Source organism: Antedon bifida, chromosome 4, assembly GCF_963402885.1.
Source record: "Antedon bifida chromosome 4, ecAntBifi1.1, whole genome shotgun sequence".
Lineage (NCBI taxonomy): Eukaryota > Metazoa > Echinodermata > Crinoidea > Comatulida > Antedonidae > Antedon > Antedon bifida.
In genome coordinates, this window is record NC_136229.1 from 23,916,803 (window position 1) to 23,926,691 (window position 9,889).

Here is a 9,889-nt window from a genome sequence, read left to right on the forward strand (position 1 = left end):
CTGGCCTTTACCCCAGAATGTATAAGGTCATTATACTGCTCAACGTTAAAGCAAATCTATAAAACGTCTGGACAAACAGTAATACGACATACATAAATAATGACACATGTTTGTGGCAGTCCGAAAAATGCGACAAGTTGGTGCCAGTAAACCGAAGTAGGTACAGTATTGTGATTGTTGATTTATGAATAATGGAGGAATTTTCCCCATCCATCATGATGACACATTTCCCAATCTGTATATACAATCACAACAGGTCTAGGCTAGGCTAGGCCTAAGCCTGGTTGCTTAGCCCTCATTGAAGAAAATGTGGTCTTGTTCAACTTGTTGTACGCTGAATTGTACGTTTAACGCGCCTATCTAGGCCTACTCTATATTTATTGCTAAGGCATTATAATTCAATTCATGGAAATATTCCGAATTTTCGAATAACATATGGAATTGGTGGTTGCCCGGCAAGCTTTGGAATTTACAATTCGTTTTACAAGCATGTCATAAGACGCCATTTTAAAGACGAGTATAACAATCGGCAACCTCCTGCAGTTGACGATGGTAACATCAGTATGCCTGGAGAAAACGAGGATGCCAATTGAGGATGAAGTAGAACTAGGCCTAGCTAGACCCGGAGACTGACGAAGTTAATGAAGAAAACAACAATTAAAAAAGGGATGATTTATCAACTGACGATAGTACCGATAATTCTAGTATTGTTACTCACTGTTAATGATTATTTAATATAATGATCTTGTTGATGTTCAGCAAGAAGGCCTACTAACTAGAGGATGAACAAGCAGATAATAGTATAAAAAAAATACTGCTTTCTTTCTACTAAAATTAAAGGAAAGAAACAAGATTCCACAGGTAAGCTATTTTACTTCAAAATTACAACAATTATGCATTTTAAACTATTTTTTATTAGAGAAATACGTACGTCTATTTCCTAGGCCTAGCTGGTACTGTTATACAAGACTATTACCTATAGTAACTATAGGACTTTGGGTACTATTCTAGGCCCCCGGCATTATACACTCTAAAAGTTTATGTTGCATTTTTTTGGACCAATTTCATTGTTACATTGCATAGCTCCCCAACTAAAGCACAACTTAGTTTTTAAGCATATTAACTTGAATATTTATAAAAAAATATTAAATCAATATTATTTTCTTTAGGTTGCAGTGCAATCATTATTCAAAGCACAGCTTGATTACCCAGATTCTTTCATCAGTTGAAACTGAAGTGCTAACTGCTCTACAGTTGTGTGTATATAAGGATATTGACAATCTATTTTAAGTAAAACATTCTCAAAATAAGTATTTTTAAGAATATTGCAAATCTTGATTCAAGCAAAAATAGTCTTGATAGGATAGTATTATTATGACTTCTTATGTTGAGTAAAACATTTCTCAAAATAAGTATTTTTTAAAATATTGCGAATCTCAATTTAAGCAAAAACAGTCTTGATAAGATAGTATGATATTGACAATCTATTTTAAGTAAAACATTTCTCAAAATAAGTATTTTTTTAAATATTGCGAATCTCAATTCAAGCAAAAATAGTCTTGATAGGATAGTATGATATTGACTTCTTATGTTGAGTAAAACATTTCTCAAAATAAGTTTTTTTTTAAATATTGCGAATCTCAATTTAAGCAAAAATAGTCTTGATAAGATAGTATGATATTGACAATCTATTTTAAGTAAAACATTTCTCAAAATAAGTATTTTAAAATTATTGCGAATCTGAATTCAAGCAAAAATAGTCTTGATAAGATAGTATGATATTGACAATCTATTTTAAGTAAAGCATTTCTCAAAATAAGTATTTTAAAAATTATTGCGAATCTGAATTCAAGCAAAAATAGTCTTGATAAGATAGTATGATATTGACTTCTTATTTTAAGTGAAACATTTCTCAAAATAAGTATTTTTGAGAATATTGCGAATCTCAATTCAAGCAAAAATAGTCTTGATAGGATAGTATGATATTGACTTCTTATTTTAAGTGAAACATTTCTCAAAATAAGTATTTTTAAGAATATTGCGAATCTTGATTCAAGTAAAAATAGTCTTGATAAGATAGTATGATATTGACTTCTTATTTTAAGTGAAACATTTCTCAAAATAAGTATTTTAAAGAATATTGCGAATCTTGATTCAAGTAAAAATTATCTTGATAAGGGTAGTGTGAAATTGACTTCTTATTTTAAGTAAAATATTTCTCAAAACAAGTATTTTCAAGAATATTGCGATTCTTGATTTAAGAAAAATATTCTTGATAAGGATAGTATAATATTAACATCTTATTTTAAGAAAAATATTTCTCAAAATAAGTATTTACAAGAATATTTCGATTCTTGTTTTAAGAAAAATAGTCTTGATAAGGATAGTATGATATTGACCTCTTATTTTAAGTAAAATATTTCTCAAAATAAGTATTACAAGAATATCGCGATTCTTGATTCAAGCAAAAATATTCTTGATTCAAGCAAAAATATTCTTGATAAGGATAGTATACGATATTGACATCTTATTTTAAGTAAATTATTTCTCAAAATTAGCATTTATAAGAATATCGTGATTCTTGATTCAAGCAAAAATATTTTTGATAGAAATAGTACAATATTTTTTCTTATTTTAAGTAAAATATTTCTGAAAATAAGTATTTTCAAGAATTTGCACAACTTGTTTTAAGCAAAAACAATCTTAATAAGGATAGTTTTATAATGACTTCTTAATTTAAGTAAAATATTTCTTAAAATAAGTAAAATTGCAAGACTTAATTCGAGAAACTTTGTCTGTCTTAGTAAAATTTTTCTTGTTTTAAGTAATTTTAAATCTTGACAAGAAGAAAATTACTTATTTCAAGAAATAAATCTTAAAACAAGATTTTTTTTTCTTGCTAAGAATTTGAAATTTTGCTGTGTGGGCATTGATATCACTATTTAAATTATTCATTCATGATGTCATCTTCAAACAGATACGTATCACAGTTATCATGACCTATAATAATCATAATCATTAAACAAGTTATATTGTTGTAGTCCTATGCTCAAGAATAGTACTTCTATTTCAATGCACAATATGGCTGTTTTTTGTTTTTAAGCAATTCATTTGATTTTGTGACATAAACGAGTTATGAAATTAATCAAGCGACTAACTTTTATCCGGTGAATATCTTGTAATTACAGATTTCAAGAATGACACAGAATTTTATTGAAACCATATGTAATATTTTTCAATATTTCTAAAAATAGGTGTCGTTTTCGTTAAAATTGTTTGCCCCGCTCAAATATAATTTCAGGGTCTGAACTCTATCTATCTTTATTCAAGTTTGACACAAACAAAAAGTTTCAAAGCTGTTACAGTAACCATAATCATATTATTTGAAAACGTATTCACAATCACACACACTTGCATCCCCGAACTTGTCATTGTTATTGTAATTTATTGATTCAAGTCCTGTTTAGCTTCTACGTCCTGTCAAATCAATGCATTTATGTTTATCCGTGACTATCCGAGCTTAAACGCGTTTAACGCGTTTATTAACTATAAAACCGCATTTCACTCCCTTGCATTAGGAGCGCTCATCACGCGTAGCAATGTATACGCAGTAAAAGCAGCAATGATGACGTGCATTTTTCGTTTAGAATAGTGACAACTTCACTATTTTTATATTATTGTACGTAGGTCGTTAGTACTCAAGTCATAGAACTTGTCCTCTGGGAAAGTAAAACATGTGCATTTCATTTCCATTGCTTGCCAATCCACAGAACTGCTTCTACATTCAACGATATGTAAGTAATTACCGATAGAGGTTAACGCATGACATACAACCAGAAATCAATTAGTCTTGTAATCTCCATCCGTTTTGGGGAAGACCATTGAAAGGGAAAACCCGAAAGCTGCCTCTAGACTGCTTGGCGCCTCTTTTATAAACGTCATACTACAAAATGTCAATAAAACCACGTGTGTAGAAATAAACACTTTATTTAGTTTTTGCCATACATTTTGTTACACAATTTGTTTATAACACTGTATTTAGCAGCAAGTTTTAATTTGTCAAATGCAGAGAGTTCATTAAAGGTTCATATCAAAAACACCGGAAAACGGTTTCGAATAAAGGCTAATTATACTGGATCTGATATTGCAAAAGTTCTTTTAACTTTAGACAGTTTATACCAATCACAGCTGAGTATAATAATCAAATTAAACGCCATTGTATTTAAAAGTGGCAATTCATTCATTAACAATTTGATATATTTTAACATATTTAGAAAACTAGAAAACTTTTATTTGCAAAACACGAACGAACTCGCCGCTTTGCAGACAAAAGTTTGGTAAAGTTTTGGAAAGTCTATTAGTCTGCACTTTGAAAATTCTCAAACCAAAGTTTGATAAAGTTTGGTAAATGATATGAGAGTCTACACTATAGGTAACTTCACAAACAATTGTGTGCTAGTGTAGACTATCCTTAAGACCGTTAAGTTTGCATCTCTAAAAAATTCCCATCACATATTCAGTTATGTTTTCTGAAATTTCTAGATGATAGAACTACGAGGCGCCACGTTTTAGCAAATAATCTATCAGTAATATTTGATTAAGTTGCGCCTCATACAAAACTAAACTATGATTTATCCTTTCTAATCTATTTTTTTGTATATCATCGAGCAAACAACTATTGTTCTTACAAAGATTATCAACCTGCCCTTTACATGGGTTTCGTTTTTTCCGCAGCTGTCAATTTCTGTAGAAGTTCATTTACCGAAATCGACAAACGAAACACAATTGTTCCTGAGATATAATGTAATGGGAAATAACACATTTACACCCGCAGTGACAACGGAAACAATCGTGGATGTCTATCATGGGTTTGTCATAGTCAGGCCAGAGTATATTCCTCGATTTTTTTTCTTTCAAATATTTCTAGCATTGATTGTTGTACCACCAGAGAGAAGACATTATTTGTTCACATGGTATCGCCGATTTGTTGTTGTTACTTGCTTGTTTATTTGCATGTTGTAGGCTAAGCAATTAACAAGCAACAATAGGCCTACATAAAGAGTTTTATTTGACAATATATACAGTTATCGATTGATTTTAGATAATCACACCGTAAATTATGTCATACGGTATGAGGGAGGTACCTCCTGGTATGACTGCATGATAAAAGCTACAAACTTTAAAGCAAGACGGCAGGATTGAAACATTAAATCATGATCAAAAGCTTCAGTTATTAGTGGTCATCGACGCTTCAGGGGCGAATAGTCATCGCGATATCTCATCATCAAAGGCTAGGCTTGTAAGGAATTTACTCGAGGGACGGCCAAGTCAATCACTACAACCAAGAAAATAAAAAAATTATGATCGCTGCAATTATTTCTGAGCAATTAGGTTTTTCGGATCATTGAACTACCTTCGATTTAAGCTAGTCGTTACCTGGTATCAAGAGGCTACTAGGAGTGTCTAGTTACCAACAAATTTCAAAATTAAAATGTCATGATTGACTCCTTCTCTGGACCGTACAAGGAGTTCATCAGTTTTGCAATGTAATCGTTCACCTTTGAAACACGAACGCATTTCGTTTTATTGAAATGGATTATTGCGATAAAACATTTAGAAAATAGAAAATCTCGCTGTAAAAAACACTCACTTTCTAATACTTTGATATACCACACAGGAGAGAAAAATGTTAAACAATTTAATTTGCTTACGACTAAAATTAAAACGTAACATAGCACTATTCCAAGAGCTTTGTTTCGTCGTATATCATGTTTTATAAAATGTTGACCAAAACATAATTAAAAAAACAAGCCCAACAAATAAAAAGAATCACTTTTTATGTTAATGTAAACCATTTGTTGTCATTTTATCAAAATCACATGAATATAATGCAAAATGATTGACTGATTGATATTAAACACAAAAAAGACAAAACAATTACAATATTCATTTCATATAAGATCTTGTTCCAAGTCGTATTTCATCTAAATTTGGCGTTGCAGCAGCGTTTCGTCTAACACTCTATAATATTATTTCTATGATATGACATTCAAAATATTTCTAGGCCTTGTAGAAGTCTTTGATTACAATTGATACCACATGATGACAGTGCAATTAAGGCTGATGAGTTCACTTTAGCACGTTCATAGTGACGTCTTCATATGGATGTTAAAAAGTGATTTACTTTTTAATGTTCAATTCAAATGAGCGTTGATAAAAATAATATCCCAGACAAGGTTATCAACCTAATAATCAGACATCATCAACAATCTAATAATACATTTTTATTTATTGTTTTAAGAGTCGTAATGGTTCATTGCACACAGCAATCTTAGGCCTATCTGAAATTAGGTCATGTAAAAACGGAATCAAATTAAATTTATTGGTTCACTGGTAAACAGTAATCCGTCATAAACTATGGCATATTCATAACTACATTGAGAATTATTGGTTATTATTGGTTTGCAATATCTTATGGAATTTAGTTTTTCTTAATATAATGTAGGCCTACTGTATTTATAGTTCATTTCATTTGTTGTACATTCACAACAAGTAACATAGGGAGCAGAATGAAAAAAAAATAATTGTTTTTCTTTTTAGCCACATGCCCTTAAAAAATCATCTTAATATGATATACTGTATTTTAGTTAATTTTATTTGCTGTACATTCACAACAAGTAACATAGGGAGCAGAATGACTTCAGGAATCACATACAAATAGCATATGAATAATTTGCAAATTAGGGCCAAATAAAAAGTGTTCCCTCTCATCAAATTTTAGGGCCACATGCCCTTAAAAAAACGGTCATATTCAGGGGAAAAATGATATAATCATTAACTTTTAATCGTAGTTTCATAATGAGCATTCTTGTCTTAATTCACATATAATATAACACAATACAAAAAACAACTAAAAACTGAATTGAAGTTTGATGATCAACCGCGGCCTTATTACAAAATTCAGATCCCCGACGTAAAATGTAACAATATTTGTTATTACAATGTTTTCAATAGAAACATGAATGACTTATTAATACAAAATAGTCGTTATTAATTGTATCATGATCAAGATAAAGTTCTACGGTGTAATAAATAGCTCCAAGTATAAAGTTAGGATAAAATATTGAAAGGTTGCAATGAACACATTGAAGCAATTAAGACATTATGGTGAACAGGTTTGAATACAGGTGATCGGCAGGTACTTTGATGACGGAAAATGATGGACCGGATGATGAACCGGCGGTCAGTTTTTGCTTTGTAGTGAGTACAAAAAATCCCAATATTTACAAGTAAATCGATTACCATTTGTAAGAAGAACTAAAGTCAGATCATCGAAAGTGATTTTTGTCGTTTGTGGTCAGTTAGTCAGAGCATGTTGGTAAAACAGGACCTCCGTGGACAAGGAGATTAGCTATTCTGCTTGGGTGGGCCACATTTTTATCCCTCCCCCTCCTCGCAGTCCAACCACCTTTATTCACTGTATCGATCCAACATAAGATAAGAAAAGATAGGCCTATGATACGCGAAACTCAAATATTCAACCAATCACATTCGATAGTCGGATGATTCGTCAACCAAGTTGATTTGAATAGTTGACATTGTTATAGGCCATATTTTCTATTTTTGTTTTTAAACAAACGTGAACCTTTTTGATTTTTTTTCTTATTCTTAATCTAAAATGAGGTAATGGGAATTTAACGTTGATTCGTGTTGTCATGTTATGCTCGTTGCTATGAAAAGATAGCGGCAGGTGATTGATGGCTACATCTACCTGTACCTATTAATGAACATTAAAGTTCAAAACATGCCTCGCCCATTTTGTGACGTTTTGAAACATTCTTAGTAACACATGCTTAAGTCATTATGTTGTTCCTGTGAAATGAATTATTTTATTTGAATTTAATTAAGCATAATACAGAGTAAAAAATAGAGTTGATGAAAAAACACAAAACCTATTTTGCAGATTTATAAATACCACCCAATAGTAAACATTTTATGCCATTACTATAATTTTAATATATCTGACTAAACATAACAAAATAACGAAACCGAGTTTTTTCGAGATTTTTTTACACATTATTTTGCATACAACTTTATAACAAAAAGTTCGCTAAGGTTGAAGCGTAAAATGACATTAAAACAAAAGCAGAATAGCATTTGGATGTATGTTCACTCTTCCCTGGTTTAGCTAAGTTTGCAACAAAGCATATACAGTACATATATTTTGTATGATAGATTGAAAGATCTAAATTATTTTGAAATTGTCTTCGACCACAAATCCTGAAACATGATGAGTAAGTGAATCTGAATGTTCAAAATCCTGTTCAAGAAACAGTAGGACCTCTTGTCTTTTAATTATCAGTTTAATCATTTAAGATGGTGGATAGCTGGTGGCTTAATCATGGGCCACACACCCACCACCATGCACCCACTACATCGTCTGCTAGCTACATCATCATTAAATACCTTATATTGAGGATTACTCAATTGTCCTTGTAAACGGCGATCATTCAGCCGATTTATTGGTTTTATTCACCTGAGTTTCTCAGGTGTACAATGATTTATTGACAGATTAATATTCCAACTGTTGAATAAATCTTTTACTAAGAACATTATACATCAGTGGTTTCAAAGTTGTTCAGCTCCCTGGTTTGATTGAATACAATGTATGGTAACGAATATAAATAGGCCTAAAAACAAAAAGAAATTTTTGTTCAAAATCAGTTATTTTAAATTAACATATTTTCAGTAGCTTCAAAATCTGTCAATTACTCTTTAAAACATATTTTCAGTAGCTTGAAAATGTCTGTCTTTTGCAATATACGTCTCCACCTCCTAATTATATTTTCCAAAGGTATGTTCACATAAATGAAATGGAAAAATACCAATTATGATTTTAAAAGGTGATATTGTAGACGCTGTTACTATAGTGCATCCTATTTTTTTGGGTCGTTGAAATAAGCAGGCCTACTACATTTATTCGTACAAAGATATAAAACATTTATATGTATTACCGATGAGGCTGTCGAAGTATGTGTTTTTTTTCTTGCTGTAGGTAGTAAGATTCAATCGGCAAGGGTAAGATAAAATCACAAAAACAAAATTGTTCGCGGAAGTTAGTGTAGCGCAACAACTATTAACTTGGCCATGTAATAAGAAGTAATAAACATGGTATTTCCACCAAGGAAATCTTTCTAATAACAATGGAGTTTGTGTAACCGGTAATTTCTTCGACAAGGGAAAAGTTAGAGTTGTTTTTTAAGTGTACCCAACTTTATTTTTCTGTGTTTTGTTCTGTTACAAATATAATTTATTACGTTTATTATAATTGAATTTTGCATTATACTTGAACGTTACAAATAGTATTTAACAATTTTGCTTTGAATTAGAAATTATGCAAATGATACCAGCTGTTGGTAGCCCTCATTGATTTCTAATCAGAATGGTTCAAAATTTGAACTGGGATGTCATTACAATACATTTTGACGTAATCATTAATGATCGGTGTCCTGGCCTGGGTTCAGGTATCTGACTGCTCCTACGACCCGAACCAGCAGGAAATCCCTTAGTCATGTCCCCTCTCTAGGGACAATCCTTAACAACCTTTCACATAAGCCATATAAATATCACCCAGGTAATCCCGAACAATAGCCTTCCTATGATCTCAATTGCAGGAAATACCCGCCTTAAGACAACTTGTGCTATTCGTGTCATGATTGGCCTAGATTGGCTTAGGGTACCTCTTCACTTGTGCTTGACAGCCGAGGTAACGTCAATGGCTGACGTGGCGCCAGGCTGTCTAGCAAGCCAGGTTAGCTCTCAGAACAGCAGAAACCTGAATCATTTCCTGATTTTAACTCACTTAAATCTCCCCTGAGGGCTATTTCCT

General features: G+C 31.6%; 1 long non-coding RNA gene across 2 annotated transcripts; it reads left to right on the plus strand.

The window, feature by feature from the left end:
* The first annotated feature begins 76 nt into the window (after positions 1-76).
* On the plus strand, positions 77-9,889 carry LOC144840460 (uncharacterized). 2 transcript variants are annotated; one of them, XR_013611919.1, is made up of 3 exons: positions 77-165; positions 365-927; positions 9,879-9,889. It is a non-coding gene; the product is annotated as an uncharacterized LOC144840460 (long non-coding RNA). The 2 variants fall into 2 exon arrangements; XR_013611918.1 differs by lacking the exon at positions 9,879-9,889 and adding an exon at positions 1,170-1,473 and having other exon boundaries at positions 365-861.